This window comes from Nannospalax galili, unplaced genomic scaffold, assembly GCF_000622305.1.
Source record: "Nannospalax galili isolate Female #2095 unplaced genomic scaffold, S.galili_v1.0 scaffold641, whole genome shotgun sequence".
Lineage (NCBI taxonomy): Eukaryota > Metazoa > Chordata > Mammalia > Rodentia > Spalacidae > Nannospalax > Nannospalax galili.
The window spans coordinates 1,155,671-1,180,280 of record NW_008345311.1 but is presented as its reverse complement, the minus strand read 5'-3'; the positions used below and the strand labels follow the sequence as shown (position 1 = coordinate 1,180,280).

At 35.1% G+C, this 24,610-nt stretch overlaps 1 protein-coding gene and 1 non-coding gene across 2 annotated transcripts in view; both read left to right on the top strand.

The window, feature by feature from the left end:
- Htr2c (5-hydroxytryptamine receptor 2C) overlaps positions 1–24,610 on the top strand; it is a 293,810-nt gene that overhangs the window by 40,240 nt on the left and 228,960 nt on the right. The gene's annotated exons all lie outside the window — the stretch shown is intronic.
- On the top strand, positions 3,638–3,765 carry LOC115071797. The gene has a single exon (XR_003850874.1). It is a non-coding gene; the product is annotated as a small nucleolar RNA SNORA35 (small nucleolar RNA).

Sequence of the window (24,610 nt, the reverse complement as noted above, 5' to 3'; positions counted from 1 at the left end):
CAGAGATCCACCTGTCACTGCTGAGATTAAAGAGGTGCACCACCTCTCCTGGCTTCCATTTTTAAGAGATAGGAGTAAAAACAAGCAAAAAACAGACATTATAGCTATCTTGGGGAAAAGTCTGGCTTGATCACGGTAAAATACCTTATCCAAAGATTATATTGCTAATCTGAAAGCAAAGTTTATAAATCGATTTCTTAGACATTGTAGTGCCCAGGAGATTGCATCATAGTATTTCACAAAGAAGGCTATAGTTGAATGCCTGTTATACTCTGAAAACAGTGTTTTAAATATCTTATTTATTATTTTTCATTTTATGTGTATGAGTGTAGTGTCTACATGTATGTAAGTGCACCTGTGTCATTCAATGCCCACAGAGATCAGAGGAAGGTGTCAGATCCCCTGGAACTAGAGTTACAGAGAGTTGTTAGCCACCATGTGGGTGCTGGGAACTGAAACCTGGGGTCCTCTACAAGAGTTGCCAGTACTTTTAATGTTGGACTAGTTCTCCAGTCCTGAAAACAATGTTAACTCACTGGTATGAATCAAATAGTCATGGTCAGTAAGATCAAGATTTTATAAGACTGGTACTTCTTAGATGAAACATGTCTGTAACACTTGGTTGATCTGCAATCTGATGTGAATATTGAAATAATGTGATTTTTGTTCTCCTTTTTTAAGAGGAGTATTAAAAATGCCTCAAGTTTATGTCTAAGAAGGACAGGAGAGTTTTTCATCTGGATGGGCTCAGTGATGCTTGTTTAGACATGTTCTCCTAAGTTTCCATTTTCCTGGGGAAGAAACCCCAACTTTAATAGAGGAACTATTGGCAACTGACACTGATGGGTGATGGATGGTTGGTCTTCTTTAAAGGACTGACCAGGTTCCAGTGGAGGAATTCACATCCACCAAGGGATATCTGGGGATACAAACTTGACTCAACAGGCCTTACTGTATATGATAGAATGCATGAAATCCAGCAGGGGGCTATGAGTGTGGCAGATAGAAAAGGGGATCTAAATCTGATTAAGATGTATGAAGTGCACAAAAAATTCAACAGAAATAGAAACGTTTCCATTTTCCAAATAAACATAAGACATTGAATCATATTGTTACAATTAGTGTTAAGTAAGTACATAATGTTATTGAAACCTAGGTAGATGTAAGGGGAATAGTGGAATAGTAGCAAATCATCTGAATGACCACTTATAGTTGAATTGTCTCTACTAAAAGGTTGATTTCAATGCACATACATATTAAAAGCTATATTATCTTATAGGACTAAAGCTTCTGTAGTGATATTAACATATAAAACAACCATTTTTGAAACTACAGTGGGTTTTTTTTGTTTCATTTTGTTTGTTTTAGAGACAGGATTTTGAGCATCTGAGGCCATGCTTGAATTTCCTATAAAGCTGAGGATGACCTTGAACTACTAATCCTCCAGATTCCTTGGTAATGCTGTGATTAAAACCTTGTGTCACCAAATCCAATTTCTCCATTGCTGGAGTTCAAACCCAGGGCTTTGTTCACTCAAGGCAAGCATGCTACCAACTCTCCACTGAGCTATATCCTCAGTCCTACAATGGCTTTTCAAAACTGAAATAATAAGCATTTGTTTTTAAAAGATAAATTAGATGATACCACAACTTCTAAAGTAAATGTAAAGAATGAAAACCAACAATTATAAGCAATTAATCATATATTATTTTCCATCTATTTGTATTCATGTCCCTCAAATTATATGCACATTCAAGAATACCTATACTCATTGGGTGTAGTGGTGGCATGCCTTTAATCCCAGGATTCTAGAAGCCAAGACAGGAGGATCTCTTTGAGATTGAGGAAACCCTGTCTCAAAAAAAAAGAAAGAAAGAAAGAAAGAAAGAAAGAAAGAAAGAAAGAAAGAAAAAAGGAATACCTATGCTCTAACCAGTTACCAGTAGTCTGGAAATACTGGAAATAGATTTCCTTCACAGAAAAACAAATATTGCTCTCTATGTTCCCTTAAATTTTCTACTGTTCTATCATTTTAGGCAAGAAAATATGCTTTTATAAGTCACAGATAAGCTTGTGCGATTTAATTCCTGAAGAATAACCTTTTTCTCCATACTCTTAAATTGGGTAATGCTCACAGTTAAATTGTTTTCTTTGTTCTTTTTGCTCTTTTTTTTAATCCTTTAGCCAAACAGGGCCCTACAGCTCTGAGTTTGCTAAGAAAGTTTACGTGTTTTATTCTAATTTGTTTCAAGAAGTGAGTAAAAAAATCCAAACTTCAATTTAAGGGTAAAGGACAGTTTCACAGAGGAAAGAAGGCAAGAAAAAAGAAGCCATTTTATACTGACTATGGTGATAAAAATTTTAAAGTTTAAAAGAATCAAGCATCTGCAGGAATAGGAACCAAGTGGATCTCTCACATATTGCTGACAGAAGTACAAATTCGTACAACTACTTGGAAAAATGTTAGCATTATCTTCTCAAATTGGATATTCACAGCACATAATTTTAAATAACGAATTAATTATATCAAGAGAGCCATGGGTGGTGCGATGATAATAGTGATTCACACACTAAGGGTTATAATTAATCTCGCTCTGTGCACTGAGACCAGACTCTTAGAGTTCAAAGGCGGCTGAGCATCCAAGTAGGAATCATTTGGTAAGAAAGCATACCAGGCTGTGATGGAAGTACAGGTATTAGGCAGCAGTGCTTTGTTGGGAAAACAATTATTCTAGCATAGTGCTTATTTTATATACTTTTACTGGTAAATATTTGGTGATCTAATGAAGAAACAACATGGAGGCAGAAATAATGATCATTTGCCAAAGGTTGCTCCCAGTGGCAGATTTTCACTGATAACCAAGGGATAGAAAATTGAAGGTGTATCAGATGGATACTGTTTTGATTTGTACATTTGATAGAAATTGAGGCCCTTCCAGAGTATAGGAAAGGTGTGTCACTAACTTTCATATAATTCAAGGATAATCATCTATATATTTTTTTCTCAAGAAATATTGCACGGTTCCCAGTAGTCATCTCATGTTTAAGCCACAAGTATAAAGCTATTTTGTTTTTGTAAAATAAAATTATAAGAAGAGTGGAAACATGTAGAACTATTAACTAAAAATAATTCCCTGGGACCGGACAGTGCTTAAGAGCACTTGCTGCTCTTCCAGTGGACCACAGTTAGGTGACTCACAACTGACTGTAACTTCAACTGAGGAGGATCTGATGCCCTCTTTTCACGTCTGAAAAAATAAATTCTTCACAAGTGATAATTTGAACATGAGAAATACCACTAGTAACTAGAGATGTATTTAGCTATAACAAAAGCTATTATTTGGTGAATGACAGCAAATGTCATGTACCACATTGGATGCTGCAGATATTTCCTATAGTTCTCACATATAGTCAAGGAAGGATTATTGGTCCTATTCATTATATGAAGAAACAAAGTCAAAGAAGGCTTGAGTAAGTTCTCTGAGGTTCCATGACTAGGTTTACCCATGTGTAAGGTCACCGTGGCAGGTGAATCCAGCACTGATTTCTGAGATGCTTCGGGTCTCTTATTCACCCCCTCGTCTGAGCTTCTTCCTCTGCAGAGAGCACATATAACTGCCACCAGCTCTGCTATCTACAGCACTGGCAAGTGACCCATTGGGCTTCTCCTTGACCAACTGGGCATCGAGCAGTGCAAAAGCAAATCCCTCCAAAAGCTGGGAGAGTCACGCTGTGGGCTACTCCTGCATGCAGGAGGGTACATAGCCTTTGGGTCCTGTGACTCTGCATAAAAAAATGTGGGGGAGTGAGAGTCAAGCCACTCAGTGACTACTAATTCTGGATAAAGATGACCACATCCATACCAGGTTAACAGCAAGTATTCAGTGTTATCGTTGCTAGGACACCACTGTAATCCTAAGTAGTTGGGCAGCGTTTAGTAATTGACAATTACCTCATTTTATACACAGTGTTGTAGTTGGCAAAATAAGGTTGGCCTTACTGCAATCAGATCTAAGACGATCATGACTGAAGACACTCATGGAGATTTCATGAAAATATATATTCATTTAAATGCCTTGATACATTGTCCATTGAACATTAGTGAGAACAGATAGTGCATGGTTTTCTTTCATTCTTCTTTATTTTATTTTTTGACATGACGAAAATAAGACTGCAATTATCTTAGAGATGATGACTCCTTTATGATTTTTTTGTTTCACAGTCCTACTAGATCCCTGACAAACTAGTCTTCCCTTCCCCACGTACTTCACCCTCTGTAAATGAGCAGTATGCTTACAGGTAGTGAAATCACTTTCCCACTCTTACTGAAAGTTCAAGTTACATTCAAAGTCCATTCTTGGGCCTTTTCTTATTTTAAGATATATTCAAATACTTGAGTCTTCACCTATTTCTCCAACTACCATATAATTAAGCAAATATCAATCTCTCATTTTATATTAACATAAGTAATAGGGAAGTTCTTTGAGAGCAGGGAATTACCATCTTGTATGTTTTACTAATTGCTTCAACACCTAGACCCTTTTCTTTTGTAAATTAGAAATCCAACAAATATTGATGTGTTCTTTTAAGTTTTCTGTGGATTCTGTCATTCATTTCTATAACTAGAACTGGAGGAAAGCTCTATAAAATTGAATATCATAGTTTTGGCATCATATAAAACAAAATGAGGTCCTGTTGCAGGTGGTAAATAGAGACGTCAATTAGACTCTAGTAAAGATTACTTTCTGAAATATGAATCCATAATAGGTTTTGTAAGCAAAATACGGAGGTTAAAGGGACACCTCAAATCTCACTTTTGCTAGCATGGATGGTGTGCTGGATAGCTTTAGTGTCAACTTGATACACCTGGGCTGAGGAGCCTCATTTGGGGAATATCCCCTATAGGACTGGCCTGTGGCCAAGTCTGAGGGGCATCTTTTTGATGAGTGTTGTGGGAGGGCCCAGCCCACTGGGTGGTGCCACCCCTGGGCAGGTGGGCCTGTGTTGCATAAGAAAGCAGCCTGAGCAGGGGCCAGGGGAGGAAGCCAGTAAGCAGCGATCCTCCATGTCCTGTACTCCAGCTCCTGCCCCCCAGGTTCCTGCCCTGAGTTCCTACCTTGGGCTCCCAGATGAACTTTGATCCAGGATATGTAAGCTAAATAAACCATTTCCTCCCCAAGTTGGTAGTGGTCAGAGTATTTTGTCACAGCAATGAAGAACAAACTAGGACAGAAATTGGTACCAGGAGTGGGCTATTGCTGTGACAGACCTGACCTTGTTTTTTTTGGGAGGACTGTGGAAGTGTTTGGAAATTTGGGCTGAAAAAGCTATTGTGTGCTCAGAGTTTGTTGCTGTGGAGCTTGGAACAGTCATGCTGAAATAGTTGTAGATGATGGCGGCCTGGCTTGTGAAGCTTCAAAGGGAAGTGGAGACTATCAGGGCTGTTCTTGTGAAATTTTGAATTGAGAATCTGTGGGTTCTGGTTGGCTGGGGCTGAAGAATCAGCTGTAAGTAACAAGATACTAGCATCACTGTGGTGAAATCTTCTGTGAGGTATTTCCTCAGGGTCAGCACACAGAGGGGACTTGCACCTCTATTTCAAGCTGGAAACAGGACTTGGTAATGTGTAAGAGTCATCTGCATGGTCCTGGTGCTGAAAGCGTGAAGAGGTCACAGAGAGTAGCTGAGGCTTGGCACTCTGAGATGCCAGGTAAGGCCATAGATGAAAGTGCAGCTTCAGTTGCAGCGAAGACCCCAGGATTGAAGGGGGTCATGGAGACAATCTGAGGCTTTGTATCCCAGAGGCAAAAGAGGCCATTGGTGAAGGTGTAGCCTCAGTTTCAGTGGAGAACCCAGCCTTTTGGAGATGCCAGGACCATGGGACGACCACCAAGGACAGCAGTAGGTGTTGAATGGAGCTGGCCTGGTTCTGCGAGGTGAACTGAGTGTGCTGTGGACTGCAGAGTCAGAGCAGTACAGCTGCCAGTACCCTTTGGAGCCCAGAAGATTTTGAGTGAATCCCAGATGTTCAGCCTCAAGCTACTTTGCTGGACTTTGGTTTTGCTTAGGTGTGCCCGATTCTTCCCTTTGAAATAAGACAGTACTTATTTTGGATTTTATAGAAGCCCACCCACAGTTAAGAGTCTATTAAGAGACTATGGACTTTTAAGTTTTTGGATTTTTTTAAGGATGGTGGGGTTTTAAAGGTTGTACTGTCTTATGTTGTGGTATTAACATCGTATCTTGGGGACGAAAATCGGAAAGTTGATGATTTAATAGTGATGTTTGTGTGTCAACTTAACAAGGGGTCAATTATGCTGGATAGCTATAGTGTCAACTTGACACACCTGGGTTGAGGGAGCCTCAATTGGGGAATTTCCTCTATTGGACTGTCCTGTGGCCAAGTCTGAGGGGCATCTTCTTGATGAGTGATGTGGGAGGACCCAGACCACTGTGGGTGGTGCCACCCCTGGGCAGGTGGGTCTGTGTTGCAATTGAAAGCAGGCTGAGCAGGGGCGAGGGGAGCAAGCCAGTAAGCAGCAATCCTCTGTACTCCAGTACTCCAGCTCCTGCCCCCGTGTTCCTGCCCTGAGTTCCTACCTTGGGCTCCCAGATGAACTGTGACCCAGGATATGTAAGCTAAATTAAAACCTTTCCTCCCCAAGTTGGTATTGGTCAGAGTATTTTGTCACAGCAATGAAGAACAAACTAGGACAGGTGATAAAGTTGCCTTTCTAAGAAATGGCTTTAAAATGGTGTCTTATACCATAAAGGTCACAAGGACCAAATGTCTATCTTTCAATTCAATTCATGTTCTGATCATTAGGTCAGCATTATTTAAGGCTGGACACAACTTGCAACTCAGTGCAATCTTAACATTTTAGAAAAATCAAGATGAAATATATCAGTAAAAAATATGCATAATGAAAAATTTAATCCTCTTTGATTGCTGTATATGCTTAGAAAAATAAGACATATATTCCCTGACAAATAACTAATATAATTTAGAATTGCTCTTCTATATCGCATTTGACATATATTTTCAAAATTCATTGGTTTTTTAACTATCAACTTTATTAACACTAGAGGACCAAATGTAAAAGTAAATTGCATACCAAATTTGTGGGTACTAAGAACAGAATACAAGATGTAATTATAGAAACCTCATTTCTTCTTGAGATTCCAGAGTCTTGGCTCCTTTGGAAATGAAAGCAAATACTTTCTTCCTTAGACCAATGGGAAGGTAGAGAGTTCACCTAACCTATTACCTTTGTCAATGAATGTATTATAATTGTACATTCTTATTCTTTGCCTTTTATTAGTTTAATACAGGAAAAGTAGTATTTGAATGTCTTCAATCATACATACAAATATTTCACTCATAACAAGATGTGAGAAATTAGTCTTTTAAATATATCTTTATATTTCTTAAAATAATATAGTCACAGGACTTATGTTAGAGGTCCACGTGGGTAGGTGAGAATCTGTCAACATATTGTCTTTTTTCTCAACATTTTCCCCAAGGGTAACATGCTATTTTGTTTCCCTTGTAGTTATTTTTACTTCTTTTTTTCTTTATTGCTACTCTACTTTCTTTGGGAGCTTTGAGGATGAAAGAGAATGAAAATTTAGATAATATCTTAATACTAAAACAATTTTGTGGCAAAGATGGGTAGGTGAGAATCTGTCAACATATTGTCTTTTTTCTCAACATTTTCCCCAAGGGTAACATGCTATTTTGTTTCCCTTGTAGTTATTTTTACTTCTTTTTTTCTTTATTGCTACTCTACTTTCTTTGGGAGCTTTGAGGATGAAAGAGAATGAAAATTTAGATAATATCTTAATACTAAAACAATTTTGTGGCAAAGACTATGAATTTCTTTGCTACAAACATCTGCCTATAGCTGAATAAAGTATTATTTAGTATAGAATGTGGTATTCAAAAGAAGATGTAATTTATCTCAGCAATGCTTTTCCCTTGGAACATTTACCCTCCTGCTAGCTTGTTATATATTGCCTGTTTGTTATTTTATTATTGTCAAGATAGCAAATTTCTAACTGGAGCAGATGGCGTAGCTGCCATTGTTCAAGTACTTAAAATTCATTCTGCTGCAGGGTATTTTTTATCATTAAACCTCTCATTTAAGCACATTAATAAATTGAATCTATGGAGTCTTTTGTCTGGGATATTTAAACCTTTTTGCACACTGGAAGATTCAAATATGTTATTGTGATATCATTAAAATTCTTTTAAAATGAAAATTGACCTTTTTTTGAGAAAAGGCTAGCTACCCATGCAGCCTGAATGCCTGTGTTTAAGCTATGCTTCTGCTCAGTCTCCCCAGCTGCTAGGACTGCAGGCACATGCCACCGAACACAAATGCCACATTATTTCTCAACATAAATCAATGTACAGATGTATTTCATCAAGTTAAGATGGCCAAAGTTATTTTCTCTAACTTGGAGGTGGTTTAATGGATACATAGATTTTGATATAGTACAGTGGTAGACAAATGCTATTAAAGTTTGGTCGTTATGTAAACATGAATTCATCACAGACTTTATTTGCTTCCTTTCCTAATTTATCTATAAGAAATGAAAAATCATAGTGTGTCTTTATACTTTTTGTTAAGTATATTTAAATATAAATCTATTTATAACTTTGATTTTAGGCCTTTTAATCCACAGATCCTAATAACATCCTCCTCTTTCACTTACCCCACATAGAAACTCATTGGACTTTATATTGTCCACTAAGGAGTAATTAGAGACAATGCCATATTTTCAATGTCAACTCTGTTTTTAATACTGAAGTGCTTAAAAAAAGATAAACGTTTTTTCAAATCCTTACAGTTTTGAAAGTGAAGCAAGTATTTGTGACCGCTAAGAAAATTATACTAACTTACAAAAATTTATTAAATTCCACAAAGTATCAAGGTTTTACAATGTTTATTACTTCAGAAATGATATCCTCAGTATAATGGATATATTGTAAAAAAAAAATCCTGTAGGTAACCAATTGCACGATGAAATGGAATGATTCTAATTTAACCAATGCTGAGAAAATCCACTACTATTAAAGTGACTGTACTTTGTAGTTTTTTTCAGGATATCCAGTTTATTCTTATTATATTATTATGTATAATACTTTCTTTTACTCTCAGAATTATCCTAATTTGGTTGAAATATTACATGCCTATTCTCACACACATATATAAATGTAAATATTATATATATATATACACACACATACATACATATAAGGAATTATAAACAAATATTCCTTCCCTGAAGCACTATGAAAAAATTAAGGGCAAGAAGTTTCTATATATGCAATAATTGCAAATTAATCTCTTTTAAAAAATTGAATGCTTAAATTTTGAAATAGCCAATAAAGCACTGTGTGAATTCAGAGAAGAGATAAATAAACACAGAGTACTTGGATGAGTCTAGTTTAATGGAATTGTTCTACTAAGGACATTGCAGGCATGAAGTCCCATGGACTTATAGTGATTGGATGAGCACGGTCCACAGATGAACACCTCACTGAAAAAGACCGAGTACAAAGAAATGCATGGTAGAAAGAACAGTCATGGACTCAGAAATTCGGAATTCTTATCCATCTCTGGCACTGTCTAACTTTATGTCATTGAGGAACTCATTCTCTCTGGCATTACCTTCTTTAGTTCTACAATGAGGGGTTGAAATGAATTGATTCGTTCATTTTTTTTTTTAATGGTGAGAATGTTTTTGTGCAACACTAACAGAAAGGCTATAGAAATGGTCTGTCAAGTTGGTTTCCTTCTCTAACATTTATGGCAATTACTATAGTCACATATGTTTCCAGTGACATAGTATTACATTCAGTTTGGGATCATATGTTTCCCTGTCAAGGACAAGTAACCTGAAAACAGCAAATACTTGTTGTGTTAAATTGAAGGTTTGTGTTCCTTCCAAGTACTCTATGTACCCTAATTGGATCATGATCATATTTCATTTCTTGTGATAGAGATGGTACCTACAATAGTAGGAGAAGGAGAAGCTGGCTTTGTCTATGTTCAGAGTGAAAACTACTATTAGACTGCAGGTAACTGCGGTTGCACTCAACTCAGTGGAAAGCATAATTACCTTAAACAGGTCTTTGTAATTCCTCACAAGTGAAGCCAGTCCCCCATTTTCCTTACCACTCTGATCTCAGGAATATTATTCTTGTTCCAAGTGCTCATCACCCAACAGCAGATACGGTTCTCCCTGGATTGGAGTTAGATCAATTCAACAGTATGGAACTCTGCCAACCCAAAGAAAGTGAGATGTCTTCTGTGAATCCAGATGGTTCAAGACTGCAGGCCCACTTCCCATGGCAGGACTTTTCATTTCAGATGTGGAGAAAGTGGCCCAAAATCATCAAAATGGATTATACATCAGTCTTGATACTCATGGACACTCCTCTCCATTAAGTGGAGAAGTTTGAAATGGATTTTGCTTAAAAGCAATATGAGCAAGACAGTGTCTTATTCTAACAATTTTATGTTCTTTAAAAATGTGGTATGATAAAAGAAATAATACATTTATCCATGAATAAAATTTTTACCATTCTTAATATAGTACATACAAATAATCCAAGTTCAAACAATGTTTGATTCATACAAGTTCAAACAATGTTTAACTTAATTCTTAGTTCTTTTATCTTTATTAATTACCCAAACCCAGAAATTCTTGTTTTCAGGTAAGCTAGCAGGGCCAGGGTATATACAAACCCAACTGTGAGTCTACCTCTGCCCCATGTCGGCTTTGGTTATTGATACTCACGGTCAAGGTACTGGTGGTAGGAAATGAGATTGAGAGTATTTAAGATGTAAAGAATTGATAAACCAGAAATCACAAAAACTAAGGGCTGTGATATGTATTGTGATTATATATTGTATATTGTATAACTGTCACAAGGAAGGGAAATTCTTAAAATTTAAATCTGAGCAAGCTTATTTTCTCCATATTTAAATTTTGTGCAAAGAAAACTTTTAAACAATCCTGCAATGAGTTTTCTTTTATTATTGGTATGGTTAAGCAACTGAAATAATTTCAGAACATATTTACACTAATTTTTAGCTTTCTTGTAGAATGCTTCCTTGCATGTGCAAAAATCCCTGGACTCCATCTGTAGTAATGCCAGAAAATTCAATGCAGAAATGAAAATAAACAGAAGTTCTAAGAAACATCTACTAGCTTTCTGCATCACTGAATTAAAAACTGAAAAATTTTCAGGGTACTTTTGGAGAAATTCATACTTTTTTGTCTTTAAATATACTAGGACCAGTAACATAAACATCAAGCCAGAGATATAAACATCTAGAAATTAACCAATGGGGGATAGAACTAGAGTTCTAAATACATGGCTGGGAATCTGGGAATCTGTCTTTTTTTTTTCTAAATACTCAGCAAGAGATTTCAAATCTATCTTTCATTCTTCCAGTTGTACTAGACCCGTCTCCCTTTTCAGTTTAATATAACTTTGAAAACTTGCATGAATGGAAGAGAAATGAAGACAAACAAAAACCATTTAAGCTCCTTGATAATGTGCTGAAATATTAAGTTGCAGTATCTTTGACTAAGTGAAAAGCAAAATAAAGACCAAATTCAAAGTAGAATGATTTAGTAGGGTGAGTTCAATTACTTCAAGTCTTGGAAGCAAACACAGTTCAAACACTTCTCTCTTCTGTCTCTCTCTCTGTTTGTCTCTCTGTCTCTGTCTCTCTCTATCTCTCCCCCCCGTGATGTGTGTGTGTGTGTGTGTGTGTGTGTGTGTGTGTTCATTGTGAGGTCAAATCAAAGAATAATCCAAATTCTGTGCCTAAACTTAGAACTTCCAGAGATTTGTGACATGTTGAAGCTCTTACAGAGGGGTCAAGCATGTGAAAGAAAATTAAGATGCTAACTTTTATGGATATCTAGAGTATTTAAGTAGCCTTAAAAATGTTAAAAATCACAATGCTAGGCAGGAGTAATATTTTTTTTAAATGGCCATGACATGGCAGTGGCTTCTTATTATCCTACTTGTCCTTTCCTTCACTTCTTCCTCTTCACCTTGAACTTTTTTCTTCTTCCAACTGAAAAAAAATAGTATTGTCTAAAGAAGAGTGAGCTTTATTTCAAAAATAAATGTAGCCGAATTGAGATCTGCAGGACGATGAGTATTTTCCCTTCCTGATAATAAATGAAGCTTTTTGTGACACAGAAAGAAAATAAATTTCTACCTATTGTGTTTCAGGGTAACTAAGTGGGTTATATAACAGTTATAGAGAGGGATTTTTTTTTACATGTATATAGTCCATAATGACCTTGAACTTCTGACCTTCCTGCTTCAGCCTAGATAGTGCTAAAATTACAAGTGTGTGTCACCGTGCCCTCTACTTTATCTTCTTTACTTGGAAAGATATTACTCTGGTCAAATAGCATCCTCACTGATGTTTCTGAATAAATTTACTCAGAATTTTAGAAGGAGAGAATACCTACTTGGAGCAGCCAATGTGACCCTTCTCATGCCCAGAAGAGTATAACAAAAAAGCTCAGAGGAGACAAAAAAGTACACAGAGACTTAAATACAATATAAAAATTAAGTATGTGAAGAGATTGCATTATTAATATCCCAATAGAGATTGAAGAACATCTGTCACTATTCATCCCTCAAACACAGAGGCATGAAATATTTCATTACCAAGGCCTTTAGCTTAACAAACAGGTCAACTATGTAGCAAATAGAATCCTTGTACAACTTCACATTTTCAAAGTCATTCCTATATTTTTGACCGTTATATAACTCTGTATCATAATTTTAAAATTATTTTTCTACAGGAACAATGAATACCCTTAATGACCTTTAATATTTCTTGTTTTTCTTTTGTTTGCATAGATGAATAAATTTATTTGGTGCATTGTTTTTATTCTTGTTAATTATTTAACAAGAATAATTCTACTTGTTACTAAAATTACATAAATATTTTGATCAAATGTTTGATTTCTATTTACATGATAAAATAAAGTGAAATAAACATTTCAAATGCCATTTATTGATGTTTAATCTCCAATTGTAGTCAAATTCTATCCACAAATTCTTTGAGGAATTTGAGTTTTAAAGGAAAACATCATGACCAGAGTACAAACTCATCCATTTGGCACCTCTCAACATTTTCTGGAAGGTTACATTGTCATAGCATCAAAAATCGTAGTTGGTTCTGGGAATATTTTCAATCAAAAATCTAAGAGGCAGGGGTTCACTTGCCCTCCTCCATGCTCAGTAAATACAGGGAGGAGGCCATAATGACTGATGACTGTTACCATGATTGACTTGGTTGGGATACAAGATTCATCAGATGACTGTAATCAACCTCACAAGAGGAAAACCATTACATTTAAACTCCTCAATGTAGAGCAAAGGAGTACCATTTGGAAATTTAGATATGTGAAATACAGGATGCTTTTCCCATGTCATTTCTTCTAAACAACGTATAACATTTCTCATGCCTTTTCCATAGATTAGAATGTCGAAATGATAGAGTGTGTATATGAAGGCAAGAATGCATAGTGATGAAAGGACTGACAGTCTTCAGTTTTGTATCTAAACTTTTACAATGCTACCTGAAATTTTTGTTGAAGACAAAATATTAATATATAACCAATATTTTTACAATCTTCCTGTTATTTAGTTTGCAGTGTATTACTGATTAAGTTCAAGTCAGGAAATAAAATAGTTTTATTGAATTCTATAATTTTCCAATTTATATTTGAAGGCACTGTGGTATACTATAATACTGAAAAATGAAGCATAACTATAATCACAATGAAAGTATAAAATTCTCATTCATTTGCTCAATAAATATTTAAACATTAATATATAAAAGGCCTTTTTAATTTGCATTGTGCTTTTAATGGTAAACATTTCCATTTCTAACAACAGAAGTGATATTTTCTTTAATTGACTGACCACAATGCATCCCAAACCATGACAAGTAGAGCTGGATTCTGTCACTCTGAGTATCTTTGCTTCAATATATTTTACATTCACTTTGAATGAAGCTGTGAAACAGGGGCATCATTAGGAGCAAATATTGAGTAGAAATAATCACAGGAAACTTTGTTGTGACACAGAATACTTGTCAGAATGAAGCATACAGATGGACCATTAGAAGGAAAACACTAAAGACTTTGGCAATCACATTGTATCATTTGTAAAACCACAGATAGAACTCTACCCACATTTTATCTTATGAAATTCAAATCTCACACTATAGAGAAGGCATGTGTTGCAAAATGTTTTCATTTTTCTATAACAAAGTGAAAGCCAGCAATATATTTAATAGTTGAACTTCTGATAAGTATTTTTTTCAATTTTATTGAATTTCATTTTGAATCTGATATTCTGTGCAATTGAACAAGCATCTCTTATTTATCTATTCATTCACTTACTTATCTAATTTATTTTGAGACAAAGTCTCACTGTGTGACCCTGGCTGCTCTGAAACTCACTACTTATACCAGACTGACCTTAAACTCACAGAGATGCTCCTGCTACTGCCTCCTAGAGTGGTGAGATTAAAGGAATGTGCCACCCTGCCAGTCTTGAATAAGCATCTTGTATAGAAGACAACAGTATATTACACATATCAAATTATTATTGCTTCCTTTTTAATTCATCCTATAAAAGTGCATAATGAGCTTTTGCATATACAGAACACTTAAAATGTCTACCTCTCACTTTCACAAACTCTTTAGACACTACCTTACTAAGCATTGTCTTAGGGGAAATGAATGTAGCCATAGCGATTGCTTTCTTATCTTTTTTAGCTTATGTAACATGTATGTTGATAATTTCATGTGAACTTCTTGCTATATTGCTTTGTCAGTGTTTATATATTATTTATGAATATCTCAATTTAGTATGAACTGTAAATAAATTGGATGACTTAACCTGAACAGTAAGGGGGCAGGAACTAGATAGAAGGAGGGCTTTGAGCTTTGGGTTGTTGTCCTGTATACAAAACCGAAATTAATCAATTTTAACAGGATAAAGCTCTTAGTGAGAAGATATTTTGAGAAGATAGTTTAAAAGTGTAAGTTAATTAGAACACTGAACTTCTTTCACCAGCTGACAGTTGCTAATCCCTTTTTCTTGGGCTGGCCACTTTTCGGATCATTTCCTGCTAATTACAAGTCGTTAGTTTTTAGTGTTTTAGAGAGAAATAATTACCCTCAACGTACCAATTGAGAAATGGCTGCAATATATGATAACTACAAGGAGAATTTTTCTTTCTCTTTGTTTTTCTTCTTTAGTTTTATTCTTTACTGTATGTGAGAGAAAGAGAGAAACAGGAAAGAAAGAAGGAAAGAGAGATGGGGAAGGGGCATTGTAGACCAGTCTGCCTTTGAAACGAAGATCTTTTTCCTTGGCTCTCCAAGTGCTGGGCTTACAGGCCTATACCACCCTACGCAACTCAAAGGAAAGCGCACTTTCGAATGAAAATCTTGGGTAGTGTTTTGAGAAATTTTGGTTCTCTCCATGATATAGTCCAACATTCATTTTCGTTAGTCGAACAATTACCTGAAAGCTTGTATGCTTAGCTAAGTAAATGGGTTGTTAAACAGTTGATGGAGCCAGTGGGAATTGACTGTGAGTTTTCTTTTATTTAGGCAATAGATGTCCTTATGAGAACTAAACTTCGCTTGCTCACAGTTTAAGTGTATGAGAAAGTAAATATGAACTGCATCAGCCTCCTAATACATACAGAAAGATCAGTAAAATATTGTGTTCCTCCTCTTTGCTTTTATCCCCTCACATTTTGATGAAATTAACATTTATTTTCTTTGACAACTACATGACATCACAATTCTTTGGTATTTATTAAGATAATATATCATCTTCTTGAGGAATCTGACATAGGCGGTGCTTGAGTCTGTTGATAATTTACCTGCTTCTAATAAAAGAAAAAAAAAAAGAGCAGCCAGAGGCTTGGAAGTAATCATTTTCTCACAATTGGAAGTCTTAAAAATAGGGTGGCAGCATGCTGTGGAAAGAAAATGAAAACAGAGAGCATTCTAATTAGGATCTGAGTTTTTTATTTGTTTCTGAATTGTGCCTGGTTCACAGATGTGCTGTAAGAGACTGAAGGCCTGAATGTGGGCTACACCTCAAGAAGAATATACGCTCGTGATAGGACCAAAGCCAACTCTCTATGAAAAGCATTTGAGCTGGAGAGATAGGAATACAGTATTTTTCAGCAATGAACTGTGTGGAGGGGAAAAACATGAAAGCAACCCAAAGCTTAAGACAAGAGCACTTAATCACTGTATTATTTGTTTGACGGAGTGTAAATGGAGTTTGGTAACAAGATGATAAGAATTCCTGTCCTACTGATGGTTGAAAAGTCACTTAATTATAAGAAAGAAAGGGGAATAAAGAATGGATATCGTCTAGAAAAACAAATTCAGACATCTGGTTGTGGCAGGAATGAAAACATAACTTAAGAGTCAAACAAAGAAAAAAAGTGCTTCTAGTAAAATGTGAAAGTGAGAGCTCCAGGAACTAATGAATGTGAGAAAATAACAGTGGAAAGCTTGGAAACATAGCAAGTAGCTTCCCTGGGTTGGAGTTGGGGGTGGAGGAGTAGAAGAAAGACCAAAATAAAAATGTTAATAATCATACAAAGAATTGGAAAGACAATCTGCCTTAGTTGGAAATTGAAATAAAAGAAGGGAGTTAGGTGTGGTGGAACATACGTGTAATCCCAATACTTGGGAGGCTGAAAATGGTGATCTGCCACAAGTTCAAGGTTCGCCTGAGAGATATAGTGAAGTCTCCCCATTTCACTCTGTGTGTATGTATTTGTGTGTGTGTGTGTGTGTGTGTGTGTGTGTGTGTATAAATCCCAAAGCAAAAAGTATAGAGTCAAAGGGAGAAGGTAAGAATGCAGAAATTTCATAGAAAAATGAGAGTTAATTAAAGTCACACCACTAAGAGCAACAAAACTAAATGTAGATACTTATATTTGGTGTAATATAAGAATTTAAAAGACAGGGTTGCAAAAGTGTGGTGGTGCAATCTAAGTCAGTGAAAATTCATGACAGTTAAGAAAGCATTACATGAAAAAGGGCAAGTAGGCACTATTTCTAAAAGATATTTCTAAATCAGTAGATGGGGTCATTTATTCAAAACAAATATGAAAATTTTACTAGAAATATATGTCTATGAGTAATGGTGGTCATTTGTGGATAAAATGGAAAATGAGAAGAGGAAAATCAGATTTTGAATATTATGCACAACAGAAAAGATTACAACTTTCATATGTACAATCAGAAATTTTAAGTATTTTTATTCTAATTAAAAAAAAAGTTAGCCATGGGGGCTGGAGAGTTGGCTCAGCAGTTAAGAACACTGGTTATTCTTGCAGAAGACCCAGGTTCGATTCCCAGCACCCACATGGCAGCTAACAATTGTCTGTAACTCCAGTCCCAGGGGATCTTGACAGCCTCTTCTGACCTCTGTGGGCATTGCATGAGAAGGGTGCACTTACCTACATGCAGGCAAAACATGCATACACATAAAATAAGAATAAATAAAAAAAGTTAGCCATGGTGGCATATGCCAGTAGGCAACTTCCTGAAGAGGATGAGGCAGGAAGATTATAAGTTCAAGGCAAGCCTGGGTTATACCTTTAAGGGATGAGATATGGATCAGGAGAAAGACAGTTGCCAAGCATATATGATGCCCTGATTCAATTTTCAGTAATGCAAAATACAAAAACAATCCCCCAAACCTAGAAATGTATAGAATTTGTAAATGTTATTTACATTTTCAGATTAGCCATATTATAACTTCAAACCATTATGAAATTTACTTTAAAGGACTAATTCACTGGCAGTGTTTGAATTGTTAAGTGGAATGCCATAGATTATTAAATTATTTAAAACATATTTAAATATTTCTGATATTCATAGATATGTGCTTGATTTGACCATATGTTTTTTGAATATTTTATTTTTACTGCACACCAGAGATTTGCTAATGAAGCATAAACTATGTTTATATTAGACTACAACATCTACCTTACGTATGTGTAACAAATTTAAATTGACTTTGTAGCTTTTTTTCTTAAATTCATGCAACTGTTCTTCATATTTTTATTAATTCTGTTTTTCATTCTTTTGAGGTAGGCTCTTTCTATTGTTTTGTTCTGTTTTCCTCATCTTCAAGTATCTAAGGGTGGTTTGCTTACACTGGTCAATTTGCTCATATATGTTACTAATTTCCTGCAGTGTGCCAAGCATTGGGGAACCAAAACGGAATAAGCTAGAGATCCTGTGAATTAATTTATCACATCTTATAAGGAAGACATGTACAGGTAAATGATTAAAGTAAAATTTACATGAAATTATAAGGTATACAAGTAATTGAGAACAGAAAATTGTCCCAGTCAGGACATGCTTCCAAGCTTCGCGATGACTAGGGCTGAATCAACCTCCTACTCCTACAATGTGAAAAGAATGAATAGTTTTTAGCTGTTTCCATGGCTGGTACATATCCCTACACATTACTTTTCAGAAACAATAGGCAGTTTCAGACATTCTTAGTTTTATTCTCTTAAGTCTTTAACTTTGGGGAAATGATGCATCTTTTTATTTTAAATGAAGTAGATCAACATGGTGAAACAAAATGATAAAGAACAAAACATTTCAATATATTACTAATAATTTTTTCCAATATGAAACCTAAATCCCTATGATAGTATTTTACAGTTTTATGAAGCTTTCTATTATGACGTTCGTAGAATTAAGAGATGAAAAGGATGAGATACTTTAGCATTTGTATTTCCAAAATTAAATGTACACTTAAAGTAACTTAATGCCAAAAAAAAAAAAAAAAGGCAAAGGCCATGTGTAATGACTCTGAGTGATCAAGTACAGAAAGTGGTCATTGTCAATTCAGAGAGGAGAAACGCATATGCCAAGGCAGAAATGTGTGGAAGACTGGAAGAAGGGTGGTCTGTGCTTTGGTATTCCTATTTTAGTGAAGGAGAGCTTTCTTGTGCTCATCCAGTCTTTGTTAACGACAGAGGCCCCTGTAGCAAAAACCATTAAGAGACAGGGAACTGTTAAACAGCTCAATGGTAGAGTACTTTCCTAACATGCAGGAGACCTTATTTTTGTTTCTCAGTATTGAAGGTGAGGAGGGGTCTGAAAAGCAACCATCCTTCCGTTATTTACTCCAATACCAAGGAGTCACATATTTGGGGGTAGTTCAGCTAGACCCGTCACTGCACTGAAAAGCTTCCTTTTACCATTAAAAGACATGCAAGCTATATTCCTGGTATTATTATCACTATTCCACTGCATGCTAATTTTCATATTAATTAACTCAAGAAAGTTTTTGTACTCTGTCCTTCAACAAACTTTACTGTAAGCAAGTAATACTTCACAAGCCTCTCTTTCCTAATAAGAAAACTCTCATGTGTCCTGAAGTTAAATGCAATGATAATCTATTACCTAATGTATGTCAGTTTTAGATATTTCAGCATTAGCAAACCTTGGTTCCAAGAAAATATGTCAACTTAGATGCAGGCATTATAATGTCTTATTTTCCTTCCAATTATTTCATTGAAGTATTTTCCACATATGACCTTGACTACTATAGGGGTAAATCTACAGTGTTTTTCAATAACTTAGGAGGACATTGTATGTTCACTTATGAAATTCCAGGTTTTTCAATACTATTTAAATGCTATAGAAGAATACTAGCAGTTGGGAGAACATTTTGTCTTATTTGTTTACTGACCAATAATACAAAGAATAGTTTTGAATCCGTGTGTGTGCGTGTGTGTGTGTGTGTGTGTGTGTGTGTGTGCGTGTGTGTGTTTTATGATTAATGTCCTTTTGAGAATTCTGGTTGCAGTGTGATAGAGCAGACTTTCATTAAGTACAGAGAAACAGAATCACCAGTGATCCTACTGTTGATTTTTTTTTTTTCTGAAACAATACTTGCTTTTTCAGGGTCTGGGTACATCAGCAAGGCTTTTAACTGCAGGGACCTAAAGAACTCTCAGTCACAGAATAAAGGCCATCCTTTTAGTCTTTTCTTCTTTGGTTTTAAAGAGAATTTACAAGTGTAGCATCATCCTTCAGTTATTTCCTAAATGAATGGCAGGAGGGTGTAGGACATAAGACATTACTCATATATAGAGTGGCTCTACTACTTGGCCTGACTTCCTGTGAAAAGGAAATAACAATGTTCTGACATGTCGGTGCATTTCAATAGATATGCAGAATGCACACCAACAGATGGTTTCAGTTTCTACGCTGATTAAACTTAATGTACTTTACTACTTTATTGTAAAGTGCCATATAAACAGCGAATTAATGCTTACTAAGCTGATGTGACAGGAAAATCACAAGTTTAATTTGAAGGTCATTTAGACAGTAAATGAAGCCCCGGTGCCTTGTTGAATTTATTAAGAAAATTAAGAACTCCACAAACCATGAGTGATCTTCAGATGACTGGATGCTCCTCATTCTTCAAATCCAAGGTTTTATGTGACAGCCTCAGAGACAGCAGCTATTTATTCTCATCTTGTATGTTAATCTGTTTTGTTTTTCACAGCATTGCTTCTCTTATAATTATCTTGTGCATTTGTTCATTTCCTTATTAATTCTCTCCCTGTGCTGACCCTTTATTCTAAACTTCATCTGTTTGTTCACAGCTATATCTCAGGCAATTTGTTTATTGAGGAATGATAGATAATAGGCCTTATTTCCAATTTGTGGTCATAGAATTGAGCAATTGTTGGAAATGTTTCAGAAAAGAGAAACAATCAAGACAAAATAAGAAATAAGGCCTATAAGGAGGAAAAATGATGATGTTGTTAGGAGTAAGAATGTATTCTATTTGATTTATTTGATGTAGGTAATAGTAAAAAGCCATCTTGTTTGCTTAAGTAAAAAAAAAAATTTAAGAGCTCTTTGACCTCTGTTATCTTCTACATAATAAAATGCAAATTTAATGATTGTCCCTGTTTTCTAGGCATACAAACTGAGGTTCATTAAGTTGAACCAATTTTTTATAAGTCGAATAGTCATAAGATGCAATCCATGTATCTTTAATTCAATGCCCATTATTTATTTCCATGAGACCAAGTCAGTATTTCACTTAGCAGAGGCAGGGAATTTAATGTGGATGTACTGAAAAATGACGTTTGTAATTTGAGTTTATAAATTCTCATCTTCTTCCAGGTGATTTTCAGATGACTTCAACATTTATTTGAAATAAACATTTGTATCCCTGGTATGGTGCAGAAGAGGGTACAGGGTAATGCTAGAAGGTAAAAGATTGCTTAGCTATGGCCTCTTCCATTTCTAAGTTACCATAATTCTTTGGCTAAATTTTCAGATTTCCCAACTAATACTTTCAAAATTGCTTATCAGTTAGAGTTTGACCAAATATTAGCAACTTTTTAGCCTTACATTCCAATCAAACTTGACTCTAGGATATGCTCATTGCATGGGCTGTTTTTATTTTTATTCAATACCCAGAATGTACAATGTGAATATAGTAGAGTTTGGAAGGCAGCCAGAAAGGTCAAACACAAATTTGCATAGAATTACTTTGTACTTGATGCAGAATAATTAATTCTGCATTTTAAAGTTTTCACTAACCCTGTCTCAAACTCCACAACCTCAATTGTAAAGCCTCCACAAGAAATTGTGTATTACTTCCACTTTTATATATTTGATACTCTTATTTAATCTATATTAAATATTTGTTCAAAATCTCACCTGGAGAATCATAGCTCACTTTCAGTGGAGATAAAAACAGTATTTTGATGGAACTACAATAACATTTTAAAGAATTTAGTTATGATTTTTGATCCTGTGTCATAATTTCTTTGGATGACACATTCGATGCAAATTATTTGGAGTTTACAGTTATATTGGTGAATATATCATTTGAGGATCTACTCATTGGAACTTCTTTTACCTCACTTATTCAAAACTACGATTTCAACTTTTGTAATTAAAATCTATTACTTGGAGGATTATAAATAAATCAGATGTCCTTCATAAATAGAAAGATATTTTCAAGAATATTAGAATTAATTAGTTTGATGTGAAAGCTGTGTAATCGTTGCATAAAATTCCAAGTATAAAAGGCACTTTCTTCATTCACAACTGTAGTCCTTGTAATTAAAAAAAATTACTCGTTCTTGTTTTGGCATCTCCTTGCTTACAATTAGGAACAAAAGTTGAACTTAGACACAAAAAATATGTAAATATTTATAAACATTTGAGAAATTTGGTTCAAAAATCTAAGTAAATACAACATTATAGACCAAAGGAAAATAAGTTATATGCTTTAAAACATAAGTAGAATAGAAATGGAAAAAAAGGTTTACAGGAAAATGATTTAACAAGTGCTAAGTAGAAATGCTGGAGCATCTTCTGATAGTTATGCTATAATGGTTTTAAAGACAATATCTGTACATACCCAGCACATTATAGTTCATAATGCCTGGCACATAGTATATCCTCAATAAGAATTTGTTGAAAGAATAAATGAACCAACACATCTTATTTGAGCACCTGTTATGTGGAGGATAAAAAACTACAACTCAGAATCTAATACTGGAGAGAATGAATAAATATAAGGAAGATGCACAAATGACTATCATATATGGAAATGGATCATAAGAATAAACATATCATAAAAGGATCACAGCATGGCCAGATCATTTCACATCCTGGAAGTTTTTAGGGAGTTGAATGTGGAACTTACAAGAATTATCAGTGTGAGCTGGGCTTGGTAGTGCACACCTTTAATCCCAGCTCTTAGAAGGCAGAGGCAGGCAGATTTCTATGAGATCAAAGCCAGTCTGGTCTACATAGCAAATACAAATTCTAGGCAAATTGGGACTATGGAAAAATCCTGTCTCAAATCAAACAAACAAACAAACAAAAAAACAAAAAAGAATTATAAGAGTGCAAGTGTTTGTTGTAGAAATTTAAGTAGAGATATAAACATTACTAAACCAATATTATTACAAAACTCTCAATAAAATAAAAACAAAACTTCCTGGATCACCATGAACCTTTGTTATCATCCTCTCATTCTTAATTTCATTTGCATTTTACATAATATGAAATGGTTTTAATTTCTGCAAGCAATTGTGTCATTTAGCTTTATCTTTTCTTTTTAAAATATTTTATTTATTATATTTTAATTTTATGTGTATGACTGTATTTCCTGCCTGTATGTAAGTGCACCCATGTTGTGCAATGCCCATGGAGGTCAGAGGAGAATTCAGATTCCCCTGGAATTGGAGTTAAGGACAGTTGTTTGCCACTATGTGAGTGCTGGGAAGAACGGAAAGGTAACCAACATTAAGGTGGTGTGAAAAAACAGAGGGCACTATATTAGTTCCAAAAGTCTACAGACAAATCCAAATACTGTATATATAGGAAAATGAATCTGAGTTCTGAATATATAGTGTATACTATAATAAAATGCAAATTACTTTCATTTCATTCAGTTTTGGAGATATTTTTATTACTCTTTTACCCATTCTTTATAAGAGCACAGAAGATGCTGTGCCTTTTTATTGGTAAATACTTTTTATTACTCGTATCGAAAATTTGCCTTATAGTGTTCTTTTCCTATTTCAGTAAAGTTGTATCTGTACTATAACTGTTCCTGGTACTATACTACAAGTTACAGATGCCACAATGTATAAGAAATCTTCCCTTTGCATGGAAATAAAAATTTATTATGGGAAGTATGTGAGTGAGTAGACAAAGAATATACTGTTTTGTAGTGCTGTGGTAGAGGTGAGCTCAGCATGCTTTAGGAGCACATGAAGGCACTCCTGATTCAGCCACAGGGTAGGAAAGTCATCACAGGTAGGCCTCCTTGAGCAGGTATTATCAAGAATGTAGTTCTGATTACTTATGTCCTTATCAGGGACAATGAAATGAAATATGTTTATTTACTCATCTATCTATCTATCTATCTATCTATCTATCTATCTATCTATCTATCTATCATCTATCATCTATCTATCAATCGATCTATCTATCATGTATCTATCATCTATCTATCAATATCGATCGATCGATCTTCTATCTTTCTTTCTTTCTATCTATCTATCATCTATCTATCTATCTATCTATCTATCTATCTATCTATCATCTATCTCTTGGTCTATCTATCTATTCATTTTTGAGACAAGATCTCATGTAACCCAGTTGGAATTCATATGTATCCAAAGACAATCTTGAACTAATTCTTCTGTCCCCATCTCTCAACTGCTCAGTCTCCAAGCCTAGACCACCATGCCACAGAATATACAAAGTATTTAACCATCTGAGACACATAGTAAATAATTATTGTTTCGTTATAATGGGTACTTAGTGCTAATGGGAGCTATCCAATGCACTATTACTGATCTCTAGGTGGGAGGAAAATAGACTAAGAGATGAAGAAATAGTTTTCCCAAAAGTAGTAAGAAAGGTATAAGTTATGACTACAAACTGGATGATTACTACTGGAATTATTGGAACCTATGATATTGAAGAATTG